We start from the raw sequence: 20,000 nt of genomic DNA on the forward strand, positions 1-20,000 counted from the left end.
ACGAACCTCATTAAAGCTACATTCCTGAAACGTGAGTTAGCTTTCTAAGTGTATAGAAAGCGACAGTGACTAGGCAGTAAATATAGATACACACATACATATGTACATTTATACACATGCTATGCACTTACAGTTATATGTACAATTGGAGCATATGTGCCTATATACGTGTATACGTATGTACACATATAGTCACACATGCATAAATGCATACACGTGCACATATATATATAAACATATATATGTATATACATACATATCTATATGTATATGCGCACACACACACACTTATGCATTTGCTTGTGTATGCGTGCATATATATATATGTATGTATGTGTGTATCATGCTTGTATATGCATATTTATATATATATATATATATATATATTAAAAACAAACTATAAAAAATGTTATGAGAATGTGATTATGAATGAAAATAAGAAGGCACTTGCTTTTTCTTTCAAATATGCTACCGATTTCAATCGCGTTAAGAAAATGATTTGTCATGCTGAAATATAAGGAAATATGAACTGAAAAGCATTAAATTAAATAAACATTTCATCATATGAATTCTAGAAGTTCACATGATTTTATTTCAAAAGTCACACACACACACACACACATACATACATACATACATACACGCACACACGCACACACACACATACACATACACAGAGAAAAGAGCACGAGAGAGAATGCGAGAGAGGAAGAGAGATATTGGTGTTTGTGAATTTAAGAGGTTCAAATCTTTATATATAAAAGGGAAGTTGTATGTCTGTCTCCTACGATTTAGATTCCTAACTACTCCCACATGTTACGGTGAAGTTTAACCAAAAGCGGGTATCTTATAGTTGTGATTCATATCGAGCCCTTCTGGGTATTAGCGCGCGTCTACGATGAGTCTACGATTTAAAAAAAAATTACCATCATTTTTTTCCCATTTTGAATGCATTTTTTGGCTATTATATAAGGGAAGTAACTCTCTAAAAATGCTTATATAGTTATTTTCCTTACAAATCCGAGCAACGCCGGGCGACACTACTAGTATAATATATATTGCAATTTAAAGAAGCTATTTGTTCTCCCACGCGCTGATACACGCATTTTTTGTTTTGTTTTTTTGTTTGTTTTTAAGAGACTAGTGTATTGACTAGTGTATTGCATAGTTCGTTTTGTGATGAAAAATGCAACTGCAAATATGTCTAAATGTTTAGTCTTTGATCTTAAATGAGTAGGTCATACATAAAGTAAGACAGAAGATATAAACAAGTACATCTATAAAAATGGATGATAGGGTTGTTTTGAATCCTCCTTAATAATAACAGTATCGAAAAGAATGTATTTAAAATTTCAATAAGTGAACTTTTGGGTTTCTTTTCAAAAGAATTGTAACAGAAGTTTCTTTAAATGTTAAAATCAAAAGACGTTTATAAATAGCGTTCATTACAACTTGGATAAGTTCGATTAACTTACGTGCTTTTTGCGTGAAATATGATTCCAAAGACAAAGTAATTCTATGCCGATAGGAATTATATACTGCCTCAGTCCATTCATGTTGGTCATGCAACCTTAATTATAACCTAACACCATCATAACATTTACCCCCACGTGATGTCGGCTGTCGCTAATGTGTTCACACGATGGCTAGTTACTGGTCAACTCATTTCGTCCGTCTTCACGCTTGGAGTTCCCATTCTGCCGACTGTATCTTTCGTCCGGTCAGGATCGATAAAATAAGTACCAATTGAGCTCTAGGTTCGATTATTTTCAACTTAGCCCCTTCCCCGAAAACGCTGGTCTTTTGCCAAAATTTGAATCCGATATTTTTGATATACATGTGTGTGTGTGTGTGTGTGTGTGTGTGCCTGTGTTTGTCCCCCAACATCGCTTGACAACCGATGCTGGTGTGTTTACGTCCCGTAATTTATCGGTTTGTCAAAGAGACCGATAGAATAAGTAATAGGCTTACAAAGAATAAGCCCTGGGGTCGATTTGCTCGACTAAAGGTGCTCCAGCAAGGCTGCAGTCAAATGACTGAAACAAGTAAAAGAATAAAAGAATAAACGAATATATATATATATATATATATGAGCATCTGTGTGTGTGTGTTTGTCCACCCACCCACCATCACCTGACAATCGATATTGGTATGTTTACGACTTCGTAACCTAGCGTTTCGGCAAAGGAGACCGATAGAATAAGTACTAGGCTTAGAAAGAATAAGTCAATTGAGTTGACTTCTTCGACTAAAAAAACGTCTAAGGTGGTGCTCCAGCATGGCCGCAGTCAAATGATTGAAACAAGTAAAGGAGTAAAAGGATAAAAAGAATAAATGTAATAACGTAAATATTCCACTTTATTTTATTTAATTCCATATTTCATTTCCTGGGAAAATTCGAAAACTTTCTTCACCTGTATATACAGGTGAAGAAAGTTCAAATAATCGGGCAATTCCTTCATCTCTTCTGATGAACCATATTATTATTACTGCCAATACAAGGAGGCTAGCTGTTAGAATCGTTAGCACACCTCCAAACAAATTGCTCAGCAGTATTTAGTCCACGTTTTGAGTTCAAATTCCACCGACGTCATCTTTGCCGTTCATCCTTTCGGGGTCGATGAAATAAGTACCAGTTGAACTCTGGGGTCGATATAATCGACTTGTCCCCACATCCGAAATTGCTGGCCTTAGGTCAAAATTTTAAATCATTGTTACTACTAATTCACTATTCTGTACACAAAGACGTTTTATTCTATGATGATGATGTGTATACATGCGCGCGCACGTGCACACACGCGCGTGTGTGTGCGTGTGTGTGTGTGCTATTATCTATCTTTCTGTGTGTGTATATGCGTGAGGGAGCGAGAGAGAGTCAGAGGCAGAGAGAAATTATGTGTCTTTGTGGTAAAAAGTTTGTTTCCCTGCCACATGGTTTCGGGTTCAGTCCTACTGCGTGACACCTTGGGCAAGCGTCTTCTATTATAGCCTTGAATCGCCCAAAGTCTTGTAGATTTCAGCACCTGTATATGTATGTATATATGTATGTATTTGTGTGCCTGTGTTTGTCCCCACCACCGCTTAACAACCAGTGTTGGTGTGGTTATGTCCCTGTAACTTAGTGGTTTAGCAAAAGATTCAATAGAATAATCACCAGGTTTAAATAAGTCATGGGGTTAATTCGTTCGACTAAACTTCTTCAATGTGATACTCCATCATGGCCGCAATCTAATGACTGAAACAAGTAAAAGAATAAAAAATAAAAGAATGTATGTATATACTTCAGATGTTCCAGTGATCTGATGAGCTAGCTTTCTTTAGTTGAATCTTAATTTGTGAATATACAACTGCGTTGTACAAGACTCATCATAATGAAAGCATATCGCATAATTTCTTGTATACTGAAATTAATACAACATGAAGTAGGTTGCGAAACAGTCATAACCCTATGGACGTTGCGTTGTTAAATAAATATATACTTACCACTCAAACCTTCTGACTTTATGTTTTTATATCCTCCTCACAGAATAAGTTTATCACTCGTATTTCTAGATATTCAGCTATGCTTTACAGTACTTTGTAATGTACTTTATAGTACTTTGTAATTGACAAGCACGTGGACTGATAGCCGGGTCTGTGATAGCCACACGATGCTCTGAACCCACATCTTATACTACGCATTTAAACACACACACACACACACACACACACACAAACGTACGTACGTACGTATGTATGTATGTATGTATGTATGTATGTATGTATGTATGTATGTATGTATGTATGTATGTGCGTATGTATGTATGCAGATAGGTATGTACGTACCTATCTGCAGGGCGGCGAGCTGGCGGAGAAACGTTAGCACACCGAGCGAAATGCTTAGCGGTACTTCGTCTGCCGTTATGTTCTGAGTTCACATTCCGCCGAGGTCGACTTTGCCTTTCATCCTTTCGGGGGTCGATTAAATAAGTACCAGTTACGCATTGGGGTCGATATAATTGACTTAATCCCTTTGTCTGTCCTTGTTTGTCCTCTCTGTTTGTCCTCTCTTTGCGGGTAGTAAAGAAATAGGTATGTACGTGCGTATATCATCGCTGAAGACTTCGTCATAGTTTTGCATATCTAAGAATAGTCATTAGTTTTCAATTTCTATGAATGGATGAAGTCGTACAGATGCAAGCTAACGAACACTTCGATCTTTTTCATAATGTTCCTGCTGCACTCTAACGATAACCGTGGCAAACTGTGTTAATTGCTTAGAGAAACTTGGATGAGGCAATTGCGAATAAATGCCACACCACATTTGATAGAACTGCTGTTATTTTGAATAAGAAACAAGCACTTTCATTACACTGACATATTCACAACACAGTGGAGGCGCAATAGTCCACAGTTTAGGGCAGCGGAATAGCGGTCGTAGGATCGCAGTTTCGATTCCCAAACCGGGCGTTGTGAGTGTTTATTGAGCGAAAACAGCTAAACCTCCACGAGGATTCGGCAGGGTGTGGTGGCGAACCCTGCTGGACTCTTTCACCACAACTTCCTCTCACTCTTTCTTCCTGTTTCTGTTGTACTTGTATTTCAAAGGGCCAGCCTTGTCACACTCTGTGTCACACTGATTCTCCCCGAGAACTACGTTAAGGGTACACATGTCTGTAGAGTAGTCAGTCACTTGCACGTTAATTTCACAAGCAGGCTGTGAACTGGAGCCCTCGTTGTCGTAACCGACGGAGTGCCACCCATTCACAACACACTTTTATGCACATGCATATATACACTTACACACACTTATCGAACAGACTTGTGCATATGTACATAGCGTAAATAATCCCATCTAACAGAAACGAGCACAACAAATACATGAATATCCACAGCAGGAAGCACAACGTGACAAAAGCAGGTGAGTTATCAACATAATGCTCTGATGAGTACTAGTTTCGCATGCAACCAACAAAAGCTACCATGACTTCAACAAAAATACCGACATAAACAAAAAGATAGAACTCCTCTAATATTCATCTGTTAGTTCATATGATTAATTCATATTTATTTAGTCATTTCCTTTTATTTGCTATTCTTATATATTTTGATGGGGAAAAAAACGATCGTTTTCATATTTTCGTTTCTCGCATGTAAATATGATATTTGTATTGTTCCCTATGACAATGTCGTGAAGATAAGGTTTCGGATAGAAAATTAAAAGAATAATATTTATGGTGGCCATACCAGTTTCAATGAGTAGCATTAGACTCTGACCGTTTTGCTTCCGGTATAAATTTTCGTGCAGTACAAACGGAATGAAAGTTTAAAAGTCACAAGCGACTGTCTTTATCATAAAATGGTGGTATTGTTGTATGTTCTATAGGAAACTTCATAGAATAAAGTAAACTTAGACACGTAACAACACAAATAGACTTACAAATACACTGCAAGGCACGTACATTCACATATACACATACACTCACATATACACACATGTACTCACTTCTTACACTGTCGTGTAGACACACATACATATATATACCTACTGACACACATATATATATATACACACATCATATACTGTCTAGCAGACACGCATACACGCATACCGACAAACATACATGCATTCACACATATATACATACATTCAAATATATATATATATATATATACATACACACACACATGCACGCGTAACATACACTATCATACAGAAACATATTTATACACATACGCACGTAAACATATACACGCATCATTCGCTGTCAAGCAGACACATACATACACACTCACACACACACACATACACAACATTTAGGGTCACGCAGGTATTATAATAACGCTTCAATGGCAACATATAGATGTATTGTTACAATCACATATGCTATATCCGTAACCATTCATATGTTATTCCATTATTCCTTCGTTCTTTCAGTGATTGCTGTCACTGGACGGGGTTGGTGGTAAAGGGAGGCTTAGTCGATCATAGCAACTCCAGTTCTTATTTCAGAATCTATATGTATGTGTATGTATGTATGTATGTATAAATCTCTCTATATATGTAAGTATATACATTTATGTGTAATACACGCACTCGCGTATGTGTGTGTGTGTGTGTGTGAGTATATATATATATATATATATATATATATACAAATACATATATATAAATATGTGTGTGCGCGCTCGGTTGTGCGTGTGTGTGTGTACTTAATGTAAATGTATTGTAAAAGAATGCAATTTTACTGCGGCATTCGTCCGAAGATAATATCTCTTACGGCGATAAGAATGTTAGATGTGTATTTCTGCATCGTTGCGCTTTATCAGTAGCATGTACTCATTGCTAACCTCATGCTAAGATAAAATCCGTCGCTAATCATGTAGGAAGAGTGTGATTGAACAATCAGTGGTATTACGATTATCTATCTGGCTGAATAGAAATCCGTTATATGCTACAAAATTAGTGTTAGATTAAAACAGCGATCTATGTGTCAAATGGCGGAAAAAAGGTAAATTTACTGACGTAAAGTTGAATAGATGAAATTTGTATAGAGATCCGTCCGGTGATGACAATGAAAGCGCTTACATAAAACCTTTCTTCCATCACGTCAGTGTAAATATGCGGTTGTTTTTTTTTTTTATTTTACACTTACACACACTTATATTTACAATATATGATCCGCTTTACGAATGTTATTAAATCAAGTGCCTATGTAAATGTGATAGCGACAAAATAGTTTTGCATTCTTACACAAACGTACTAGCCATATTTAATTTGAGTGAGAGTTATCCACAGACATACACGCTTATATAGTCATGCATACAAGCACGCACACGCACACACTTATGTATACAGAGCTACATAAATACATACATACACTCATATACGTACATACTTTTCAAGTCATTGTATGAGCCATCGTCATCTGCTGTTACAGATCATACAAACAGGTATTTTGGTGCATAAAAATATGCTGACAGAGAGGAACAGGTTTTATCAAGCGGGTTAATCAAACCTCATATTGCACATTTGTAATTGTAAACTGTCTGTTAAAAGGGAAATCGATCTTGGAATTCTGCGTATACCACAAACAATACATACATACATACATACATACATACATACATACATACATACATACATACATACATGTGTGTGTTTTTGTATTTGTGTATGTGTGTGTTTGTATTTGTGTGTGTGTGTGTGTACATGCCCGATGATTGCTTCATTTTATCAGATGATATCCTTCTCAACTTAGACAGTGAGACATCTCCATAACACTGGATTTTAATGACAGGTTTATGCAACACTTTTGCCACTACTCTTTTGGTCGCCATAGTAGGTTGGAAGTTTTATATCGATGTTTTTTTCTCTTGGAAGAGTTGCCTTTCCCACGAATTTATCATAAATATTGAGAGCTTCCTTTCAAAAATAATGAGAATCTCCTGAGAAATCTTTTAGATGGGATCCTGACTGGTACTAGCGTTCCGGATCAAGACAGACCAGGGGGTAATGGTGATTAAGGAATGACCTCCACGCACCACCACCCCACACTGATCCAGAACTCCCGAACTGGAACTACTCCGCCGGACACAATGTTATGCCGAGGACATATTACATATATGAGAGAATATATGCGAACAGCCTGAGCAAGCATCCCAAAAGTGGCGAGAAGTCTCGCCTGGAGAGAGCGCTATTGGGGATTGAAAAACGTCTATTTCAGTCTCATGAAAAGGAGAGAGCAAATATAAAAGCTTGGGTTATAGAAAATATCAAGTCAAACCCTAAAGCTTTCTTTAAGCTTGCCAAAGAAACAGCCTCAATACGCCACAAGATAGGACCTCTCTTCCAAATAGATGGCTCCCTCACAGGAAATCCCATGAGGGTAAGTGGAATTCTGAAAGAACAGTTCCAAAGTGTGTTCACTACACCGCTGGAATACAGACAAGTGAAGAAACTGGCAGAATTCTTTGCCACATAACCTTCAGGTTAAAATAATTGAGCACATAAACATTGAAGGAGATGTAATACTGGCCATATATGAGGTTGACACACACTTAGCTGCTGGCCCGGATGGATTTCCAGCGGTCCTACTCAAATCATGCAAGCGAGCCCTTACAAAACCACTGCAGCTTCTCTTTCAGAGCTTCCTTGCAAGTGGTACGCTCCCAGACGAACTGAAGGAAGGGATAATATGCTCTATCCATAAGGGAGGAAGCAGAACAGATGCTAAAAATAAGGCCTATCTCTCTGACCTCACACATCAGTAAAGTCATGGAACGAATAGTCCGCAAGAAACTAATCGCGTTCCAAGAAGAAAATGACTTGCTGACTGACACCAAACATGGATTTCTAATACAGCTCCTGCAAAACTACGACTGGGTGTTAAAACAGCTGCTGAATGATTCAAGCGTGGATGTGATATATCTCGATTTTGCAAAAGCATTTGATAAAGTTGACCATAGTATGATATGTCACAAACTGTGTGATCTCGGCGTAGGAGGAAAACTTGGTGAATGGCTGCACAACTTTCTAAAAGATAGACGTCAGGCAGTAGTGCTATTCATAGTGGCCCTGTCAGACATGCCTTCGGCTGCTCAGATAGCCACCCTAGCTAGCTATGCAGATGATACAAAAGTCTCTCAGACAATACAACATCCTGGAAATATTGCACATCTGCAACGGGAGTTGACGCAATATACAGGTGGGTTGAGGACAACAACATGCAGTTTAATGCAGGAAAATTCCAGGCCCTACGCTACCAGCACACAAAGCTAAACGACACGCAGACAGTATACATTGACCAAGGAGGAATTGAAATCCCTGAATCAAAATCAGTGCGTGACCTGGGTATTGGTATGAGCAATGATGCATCTTTCCAAGCGCATATTACCAGTTTGGTAATAAAATGCTGATGGATGGATGGATGGATGGAATCTCCGAACTTGCAAAACAAGAGAAAAAGAGACATTGATGACACTTTGGAGGACATACGTTCTCAGCCGCTCCCAAATATGGTCACCACAAAATATAAATCACAGCGGAACTCGAAGCAATCCAATGAAGCTACACTCGATGCAACGTATCAGCTACTGGGAAAGACTGAAAGAATTAAAACTCTTCTTCCTGGAACGAAGACGGGAGAGATATGCAATCATATACATCTGGAAAATCCTAGAAAACCTTGTACCAAACTTTAGCATTGAAAGTTATTCAAACTGCAGAACGTGGCGCGACTGCATAGGGCCAAATATCACAGCATCGCCATCAAAATACAGAACCAGATACTGCAATAGCTTGGGCTTCAAGGGCCCACAGCTCTTTAATATCCTTACAAAGTGCCTGAGAGACGTGCATGGTGTGGATGTGGATGTCTTTAAAACAAAACTGGATCTCTTGCTGTCAAGGGGTCTAGACGAGCCTAATTCACGGCAGGAAACACAGATGAGTGCAGCAGCATCAAACTCCCTCATTGACCAAATGCCACATATTAGAGGGGGTTTCAAATAATGGTGTAGATCAGTCAATGGTGGTGCCCCAGCATGACCTCAGCTTTGAAGCTGAAACATTTAAAAATAGTTTAAATGGTTTATGTGTGTGTGTGTACATATATATTCGTGCATGTATACAAGCCTATATATATACATATATATATATATACATATATATACATATATTATATATATATATATACATATATATATATATATATATATATATATATCTATATATATATATATATATATATATATATATATATATATATATATATATTATATATATATATATATTATACAAGTATATATATGTGAATATATACATATATATATATATATATATATATATATGTATATATATATATATAGCACCAGGTGGTGCTATTAAGTTAGACATGGCCTGGGCCAATAATGGCCGAAACCTATCAAAGTATCAAAGTATATACATACATACATACATACATATATATACACGCATATATATTTTTGTATATATGTATACTGGCACTTAGTTTACCGACCCCGAAGGGATGAAAGGCAAAATCGACTTCGGTGGCTTTTGAACTCAGAAAGAGAAGACAGACAAAATACCTATTTCTTTACTACCCACAAGGGACTAAACACAGAGAGGACAAACAAGGACAGACAAACGGATTAAGTCGATTATATCAACCCCAGTGCGTAACTGGTACGTATTTAATCGACCCCGAAAGGATGAAAGGCAAAGTTGACCTCTGCGGAATTTGAACTCGGAACGTAGCAGCAGACGAAATACTGCTAAGCATTTCGCCCGGCATACTAACGTTTCTGCCAGCTCGCCGACTTGCCTATTTCTTTACTACCCACAAGGGGTTAAACACAGGAGGGACAAACAAGGACAGACAAACGGATTAAGTCGATTATATCGACTCCAGTGCGTAACTGGTACATATTTAATCGACCCCGAAAGGATGAAAGGCAAAGTCGACCCCGGCGGAATTTGAACTCCGAACGTAGCGGCAGACGAAATACCGCAAAGCATTTCGCCCGGCGTGTTAGCGATTCTGCCAACTCGCCGCCATTTTGTAGTAATAATAATAGCCAGATTAAGTACAGGAAATGTTCTTTAGTTTATTTTTTATACATGTACAGATAGTCTTCAAATTCTTCAAGAAAATTAAATGGTATGGAATGGAATTAAAAATAGAATAATATAATGTAGAATTAAAATTTTTCGTCTAGCGCTTGAGAATACTTGAGAATCAGTGGAGGCACAATCATTCTCAAGGGTTGCACGAAAAATTCTTAAATATAACCAAATAAATATTCTACCAAGTATTCAACTTTATTTTAATTTATTTTACTACTTTTAATTTTATTTTATTTCAATACACTTCATTTCATTTCCATGAAACATTTGACGAGTTCTCTGTATATAAATAAACTAAGGAGAAATTCTTTCATTTCTTCTTTCTAACCTTATTATTATTATTATTATTATTATTATTATTATTATTATTATTATTATATTATTATTATTATTATTATTATTATTATTATTATTATTATTATTATTTTTATTATTATTATTATTATTATCATCATCATCATCATCATCATCATCATTATTATTATTATTATTATTATTATTATTAAGGCGGCGAGCTGGCAGAATCGTTAGCACGCCGGGGAAAATGCTTAGCGGTATTTCGTCCGTCTTCAATTCCCGAGTTGAAATTCCGGCGAAGTCGACTTTACCTTTCATCCTTTCGCGGTCAATAAATTAAGTATCGGTGAAACACTGGAGTCGATATAATCTACTATTTCCCACCCCACAAATTTCTTAGCAGTTTGGCAAAAGTGAATGATAGAATGAGTACTAGGCTTACAAAGAATAATTATTGGGCTCGAGTTGTTCGACCAAAGGCGGTGCTCCAGCATGACCGCAGTCAAATCACTGATACAAGTAAAAGAGTAAAAGGAGACTATTGTGTATAATAGACTGTTCATATATATATATATATATATATATATATATATATATTTCTTTACTGCCCACAAGGGGCTAAACACAGACGGGACAAATAAGGACAGACGAACGGATTAAGTCGATTATATCGACCCCAGTGTGTAACTGGTACTTAATTTATCGACCCCGAAAGGATGAAAGGCAAAGTCGACCTCGGCGGAATTTGAACTCGGAACGTGACGACAGACGAAATACAGCTACGCATTTCGCCCAGCATGCTAACGTTTCTGCCAGCTCGCCGCCTATACATACATACTCGTGTGTGTGTGTATATTTTTTTAACGTATGTATATATTTACATGTATGTATGCATGTATGTATGTATGTATATATATATATATATATATATATATATAAGGTCGTCAAGTATGAACTTTTTAGGAAAGAAAAAGTTTGCTAATGTTTTATAAATACAAGGAATAATCTTATTTATCAAAGTATGCACCCATATTGCCAATACACTTTTGCCATTTCAGCGGTAGCTTGTCCAGCCCGGAACTGTAAAAGCTTGGCAATCTAGAGTCAATAAAATCTTGGAAGGTCTGTTATATAGCATCGCTGGAATTTAATTTTTTCTATCAAAAAGTTATCCAAATTCTGGAAAAAGTGTTAGTTAGTGGGGGCTAGATTAAGTGAGTATGGTAGATGATGAAGAACTTCCAACTCCAACTCCTGTAGTTCCGCCAATGTCATTTTTGCGATGTGTGGTCTGGCGTTATATTACAATAAAATAGGAGTGGATCTAGGCTGGGGTTTTCTTTTTAAATTTCTGCATTATTTGGTCCAGTTGGCTGCAGTATACTTCAGTCGTGATTGATGAGCCAGGTTTAATGAAATCATAATGGATCACACCTGCCCCAGAGCACCAAACACACAACATCAGCTTCTTTTGACGAATTTTGCTTTTTGGACTGTGTTCTGGTGGTTCGTCTTTATCCAACTATTGTTTACGGTTATTGTATTAGATCCTTTTCTAATCACATGTTACAATTCAATTCAAATATGATTCATTTTTGTGACGAGAAAGTAGCATGATGCAGGCTTCCAAACGTTGCTGTTTCTGATTTTCACTGGGTTCGTGTGGAACCCACTTATCCAAATTTTTCACTTTACCGATTTGAACCAGCTGAGTCAATATTGTTTGCTTGCTAGCACCAAACAACAACGATAATTCACTGGCACTTTGAGATGGACCTGACTTGACGGTGGCTTTCGGTTCGTCATTATCCGGCTTTGTTTCTGGTCGACCACATTGCTCATTTCTGAGGTCAAAGTTACTAGAGCGAAATATTGCAAACCAATTTGATAATGTCTGCAGTGTAATAACATTAGAACGAAATACTTCATTAATATTCCGAGCTATCTGTGATGCTGTATTTCCAAGAAAGAACTCATACTTCAAAACTGTACAAATTTCCGACTTATCCATCTCTAAACAAAATTAGCAGAAAACGATTTATAAATACTTTATAAAGCTCAAAATGTGTTAGAATAAAGAAATAGATGTGTCAGCTTTCTAACAAAAAATATTGTCAAAATATAATAATGGCGCAAAATGAGCAGCTGTTAAAGTTTATCATATACCTTACTAAGAATTTCATACTTGACGACTTAACATATATATGTACATATATATATAGAAATATTAATATTTCTAAGTATCTCTAAAGGAGACTACGACAGCGGTACAAGATATCAATAGTTGTCGCCAAGCTAATATGGCATATTAGCTTGGCATATTATGTGTGTGCGTGTGTTTGTGTGTGTGTGTGTGTGTTTGTCATATATCTATACTAACAGATATATATATATATATATATATATATATATATATATATATATATATATATATATATATAGATATATATACATTTACACATACGCACTCACATATATTTATGTATATGTATGCATGTATGTATGTATATACGGAAATGAGAAATGAATACAGTCAGACATTAACTGGAGTCGAAACGTCATTGTAAATTCACTCTCGAGTAGTTTATTCACACGCACGCACGCACACACACACACACACGCGCGCGCACACACACACACACACACACACAAGTGCAAAAGGTTAACGTTCATTTCCATGGCAACGGTGGTTTACAGTGAAAGCGATCCAATAGTTTCGTAAAATCAACAAAATGATTGAGACTTTTAAATCAATAAAGAATTAATTAACTTGAGAGTTGAGTATCGGTGGGGGAGAGATGGAGAGGGTAATTACTACAATACAGCTGTAGTGGCTGCGGCGGTGGTGGTGGTGGCGCCTGACGAGGTGGGGGCGCAATTGGCTTTGTGGAATGTGCGCGTATGTTAAATGTGTGTGCGTGTGAGCGCGCGTGCTTATGCATGTGTGTGTGCACGCGACTATGCTTGTATATGTGTGTGTATGCATGCGTGTGTGTTTACCAATGTGTGCGAGGATGTGTTTGTGTGTGTATGTGTATGTGCGTGTCTGATGCCTATGTATACCTATGCGCGTATGTGTGTACGTGTGTGCGTTTGTGTGCGTGCGGATGTAAGTGCTCGTGTGTGTGCGTGTGTTTGTGTGTGTGTGTGTGCTTGAATGTGTGTATGAGCTTGAGTGTCTGTAAGTGCGTGTTAATAGATATCAATCAGTATCTGATTGATATCATCTGAGGAAGAGTATGAGAGAGAGAAACAAATAGAGAGAGAGAAAGAGAGAAAAGTGAGAAGGAGATGGTGAAAAGAAAACAGAGAGGGCAAGACAATGAATTAGGAGAGAGGAAAATAAGAAGAAAGTGGGAAGCAATTTTAGATATAAAGCAAATCTTTCCACGAAGTTGTTCTGACGTTCATGCACTGCCAAGTAACGGGAAAATAATGGGAAAATATTTAAGCGAGGAACCGAATCTAAGAGGGCGGCAACATATTGTTATATAGGTTTTAAATTTCAGCCAGAAAGTTCGGGGGCGAGTATAATTCTATTACGTCAACCCCAGTGGTCAGCTGGTACTTATTTTATCGACCCCAAAATGAAGGGCAAGTCGATCGCGACAGAATTTGAACTCAGAACGTAAGAAATACTGATAAACACTTTCCTTCAGCTCACTGCCTCAACATAATTTTGACCTCAGAACGCAAAATCACTTTACAGATGTAATATGTTATCTTCCCTGACGCTTTAATGTTTCCGCCAGCTCACTGCGTTACGATATGTACTTGGTTTAATAAGAGGAAATCTGATAGTTAACGGCAGTTTGTTCTGCCAATCCACTACATTGCAAGAAGATGAAAATAATTTTTATAATAAATACAAACCCAATTATTTAAGGGTGGCGTGCGGTGCAACAATTCTACTCTAACGTGTCAGTATTTGTGTACATATTTCATTTGTTTTAATAAACCAAATCGATTATTACGGAAAATATTACTGCTGCTGACTTCAAACTTGAATCACCATACTGCTGTTATGGTATTTTACTCCTGCAACTACAATTGACTCGACAAAGTCGCTCAACCTGCTGGAAATACCGGTCAGATTTCCCACAAACCTCACCCTGCCATCGTAAAGCAGAACATATTAGATATAGTCCTCTGAGTACTTCGTTGCTAAAGTAAAAACTGAGAGTGTCATTTCTTAAGGCTGAACCGGTGATAAGCAACAACAGAGGCAATAACTGTCACAACCGACCCAGTAGTCCCTTCTTTAATGAATGTAATACTTATGTAGCTAAAATTATCAATAACCAACCGGTTCTTAAAATAACAGCTCTTAGAGGAATCGAAACAAAGTTTTCGGCTTCATTTGGTAAAGACAGCGATAACGGTTTGTTAGTTACAAAAAATAAATAAATAAATAAATAAATAAATAAAAAAATAGATCGTATCTGGAAGCAGAAATTATTAATTATTAATGGAACGTTTTCACACAGAAATCGAAATTAAAATGCATCACATAATTAATATCTAATTACTGCAACACTAAAATTTATAGACTGTAGATATAATTTAGTGAATATATTCACACAAAATAATCACCCTATTTTTTTTTATTTTTCTTGAGCCCCAGGATTCATAAGGCCGATTACTCTGTTACCATGGTGTGTAAGGGATCACAGCATTCCCGTTATAGAGCAGAAGGTCAGCGATTTTAGTAGGAGGGGGTTAGTCGATTATATCGACAGCGAGAGGATGAAATGCAAAGATAAAATAAAGATCCCATTTCTTTTATGGATCCCGAAATGATGAAAGGCAAAAACAACCATACCGGGATTTGAACTCAGAACAGAGACAGCCAGAAGAAGTGTTGCTAATCATTTTTTCCCGATGTGGTAATGATTCTGCCAGTTCCCCACCTTAATTACCCTCAAAAGAAAGAAAGATACAGGTTGTTTCATGGATTTTGAACCCAGAACCTCATGAGACAGAAACATATGTTGTAATTTATTGAATCTATTGAACTACTGCTGTGTTATTCTATGACCTTTCAGGTGATTAGTGATATCCATTACCATTCTATTGATTTCTGATCTTGGTACAATGTTTGTAAATTGCCGGTGTGATGAAGTATTGGTGAATTCGATCAAGTACTTGTTTTATTGATGTTGGGGGGAGAAAATGCAAACAAGACCACGATGGGATTTAAAACACAGGGGCATAAAAGAACGCCATTACATTCCATAACGCATTTTGTAGGACACCGAGCCTGCTAGTTACAATGCGGGCCTTATTGCCTCTTGCTGCTGAAAATACATATCATTCCAGCACTTTTTTCTCTTCTTCAGAGCATGCTCATCTTCAAAACCTGTCTATCGAACGTACTAGTTTACATCATCAATACTTTTGCTAAACACGAACAATTGTACGATGTTGCACATTTGATTAGCAAATCGATCTCTTGTAATTCGGAAAATTATGAAAGATTACAATTCCGTTGAAGAAACCTAGCAGAGGGAAACACACCCAGAATTACCTCCCATAACTTGCCGATGACAAAGATGTTGAATTTCCCTCAATATTAATTCTTTTAAAAGCTGCGAGCTGAAGGAATTAAAAAGCATCCGAAAGAAAATGCTTCGCAATATTTATTCCGGTTCATTATATTCTGAGTTCAAATTCTATCGAAGTCGACTTTGTCTTACATCCAACTGAGGCCGATAAAATGAAATACTAGTCAAGTAGTGGGGTTGATGTCATTGACTTTCCCACATCCCTCAATATTACTGGCGTTGTTCCATAATTAGAAAAAAATTTAATTCTCATTATAATAAATCTATCAGAACTTCAGATTTTTTTTAAAATGATAAAATACACTTTCAACTACATATGAATGTTTAGATATTTTTAAATGATGAATGGAGACTTTTGGCATGTTCAAGAATTTTTCAGGGACATCTCAATATCCTGATGGAAATCGTGTTTGACTTTATTTGGTTGTTTCCTGTTACGAGCCTGTAGTGTGTGTGTGTGTGTGTGGAGTGGGATTAAAATGAAATGTTATAACACTTAAGGATTAAATCGGCCACGGTATGTCACAGATATATATATTTTATCTGAATGAAAGCGCGTAGCCTAAGAGGTTGAGGTGTTTGGCTTACGAACATCATGCTGGAGGTTCGATTACTGAACCAGGCGAATTGTTGTGTCCTTGAATAAGGTACTTCCCATTGCTTCAGTCTACTCAACTGCAACTGAGCACCAGCTGAGTGCTAATGTACCCCTTCCGCACCCCCCTCTCTCTCTCACCATCTAATGTCACATTCTGGATGTTCCACTGGAGGCCAAGAGATTCTCTATCTAAGTTCGTGACTACACGGGCAATTAAAAAAGTTAACAAAAGCATGGTACTCCATCGCAAGTAACAGCTGGTTGTACAAGTTCTACCTTTATCTTTCACTTCTATTTGTTTCAGCCAGTGGCTGTGGCAGTGATGGAGCACCTGCATTTGTGGTGTTTGAATTCAAAACTTAGAAAACTGAACCTAATAATTGCAAGACATTCCTTTCCTTCCAGTGTAGTGTATCGAATTCAAGACAGCCAGTGAATTCTACCCTTCTCAAGACAGTAACTGGTACAAGATTATGATAGAGTGAGAGGAACTGCTTCGAGTGAAAACTGAGTCTCTATAGTAGAGTGAACTTAAACAAGACGAGACTACTGCCTTTCAACTGGAAATTCGACCTCAATTGATTTAGTTTTCTTTCTCGCCCCCTCTCCCCTCTTTCCCTCCCCCTCTCACTCTCTCTCTCTCTCTCTCTCTCTCTCTCTCTCTATATATATATATATATATATATATATATATATAGATACTTGTCTCTCTGTCTCTCTTTCTGTCTCTCACTCTCTCACTCACTCTCTTCATATTTGATATACTTTTGATACAATTAATAGAACAATGTGTGTGTGTGCGTGTGTGAGTGTGTGTACATATGCATGTATGTATTTATGTATATATATATTATATATATAACAGAAATGGACGTCTCTGTACGTAAGTTGTTAGGTTGGGCGTTATAAATAAATGAAATTATTGACTGGAAACTTGTCCATTGTGAAAGAATCGTCTAGAATATATATCAGAACATTGACTAGAAGAAGATTAGTCGGTCTTTATTAAAGAAACAGCTTTGAAGAAATTGCTAAAACTGTTGTTAGGCAAGCAAAAGGAACAATAACGGTTAATTAGAAAAAGTATTAAATCGAGCTAAGCTTATCCGAAACGCTTCGAAGGAGAATGCCAAATCCTAGTGTAAGCTTACAACTAATGATATGTTTAGACTTTCCAAACAGTGGCCGGTTAGTAATAGACGTAAATAAAGAAGAATTGAAGGCAGTATTGAGGTTAGTGTTGGTCTTTGAAAATAGTGATATCAAAATAACGAAATGAATAAAGGAAAATATAGAAGCTGGCATTAGAATAAACCGACCTATTGATAGCCGGTTATGGGCTGATGTGATGAATTGAAAGAGAAAGAAAGAGACAAATGTGTTTGTTTTATTGTTTATTTCGGTGATCGCCTTCTCTATATGTTTCTCTCCATCTCTCTCACGCTCTGACTCTTTCTCTCTGTGTGTGTAGTCTCTGTATCTATTTTATACATGTTCATACACACACACACACACACACACACACACACACACACACACACACACACATATATATATATATATATATATATGCATATATACATACATATAATATATTAATAGAGAGACAGACAGACATACACTCACGCTCACACACACATGCACACATACACACGCACACACTGGAATTATTCTTTTGTATATACCAATATTTGTATACTTAATATGCGTATGCGTGTATATGTATGTGCATGTGTATATGTGCGTCTGGGTGCTTCTGTACATGTGTGAGCATGTCTGTGTGCGATGGCGCATGTGCGTAAAGGCATGTTACCTGCCGTATTCAACCTTTGTCTGCGGTAATATTTGAAAATACGTCTGCTGTGTTCAGATAACATCGTTGAATTACCTGCCACCATTACATGTCGTATGTATGTGTAGGCATACAAACGTACATGCGTACATACATACATGCATACATACATACATACATACATACATACATACATACATACATACATACATACATACATACATACATAATACTAACTTTCCTTTTGCATCGGCACCATTTAACCATCAACTGTGGCATTGCTCAAACTCTACAACATTACATTCAGTCATTTTTGTTTTCCGAAATGCTTGTGCACCATTCGTGTTTGTCCAGTGCATTGTGTAGTTAAAAAAGCAGCATAACCGTTATTTGCCAGTGTGACCTTGGTGCAGCTATGCTTTCACCTTTTGTTTTAGATGCTTATGTAGTCACGAGCAGACATATATGATCTCTCGACCCTCACACGATGGACCGAGAGACTGTATATTTATATATCTCTATCTCTCCCTCTCTCTCTCTCTCTCTCTCTCTCTCTCTCTCTCTCTCTCTCCCTGCATATATATATATATATATATATATATATATAAGATATACTTCTTATCTCCCGAAGTTTCTAAATTCTTATGAAGTAAACAACATACAATTCTCGCTGGTAAGAACAACACTTCTAAAATGGACGTCGCCAATTCGAAGACTTAGAGATGTGAGTTCAAGTCCCACGGACAGGCTTCATCTTTTTCCATCCAATGCGTTTTCTAATCTAATATTCTGCACACTATTTCTAGCTTTATGTGCTTCGAGATCCAATGTTGTGTATGTATATATATATATATATATATATACAGTACATATAGGTGAGGTAATGAGTATTAAGAAACTTCGAGAAGGTGAAGCTATTCTTTTTAGAGACGGCGAATTTCAAAGCAAATAAAGTTATGATTAATAGCGTATAAATATTGGGTTAAAAACATTTCGGATAGAAAACAGCCAAAAGCTTCCCGTGGGACACGGACCCACTTCTCCTGTAGACATGACTTTATTCATACGAGCGAGAATTGTATATTGTTGATATCATAAGAATTTACAAACTTCGAGAAAGTGAAATATTGTATGAATGTA

At 37.0% G+C, this 20,000-nt stretch overlaps 1 protein-coding gene across 4 annotated transcripts in view; it reads left to right on the plus strand.

Moving 5' to 3' along the window:
* LOC115229316 (L-threonine ammonia-lyase) overlaps positions 1-20,000 on the plus strand; it is a 498,130-nt gene that overhangs the window by 164,331 nt on the left and 313,799 nt on the right. The window lies entirely within an intron of this gene.

Source organism: Octopus sinensis, linkage group LG2 (genome assembly GCF_006345805.1).
Source record: "Octopus sinensis linkage group LG2, ASM634580v1, whole genome shotgun sequence".
NCBI classification, from domain to species: domain Eukaryota; kingdom Metazoa; phylum Mollusca; class Cephalopoda; order Octopoda; family Octopodidae; genus Octopus; species Octopus sinensis.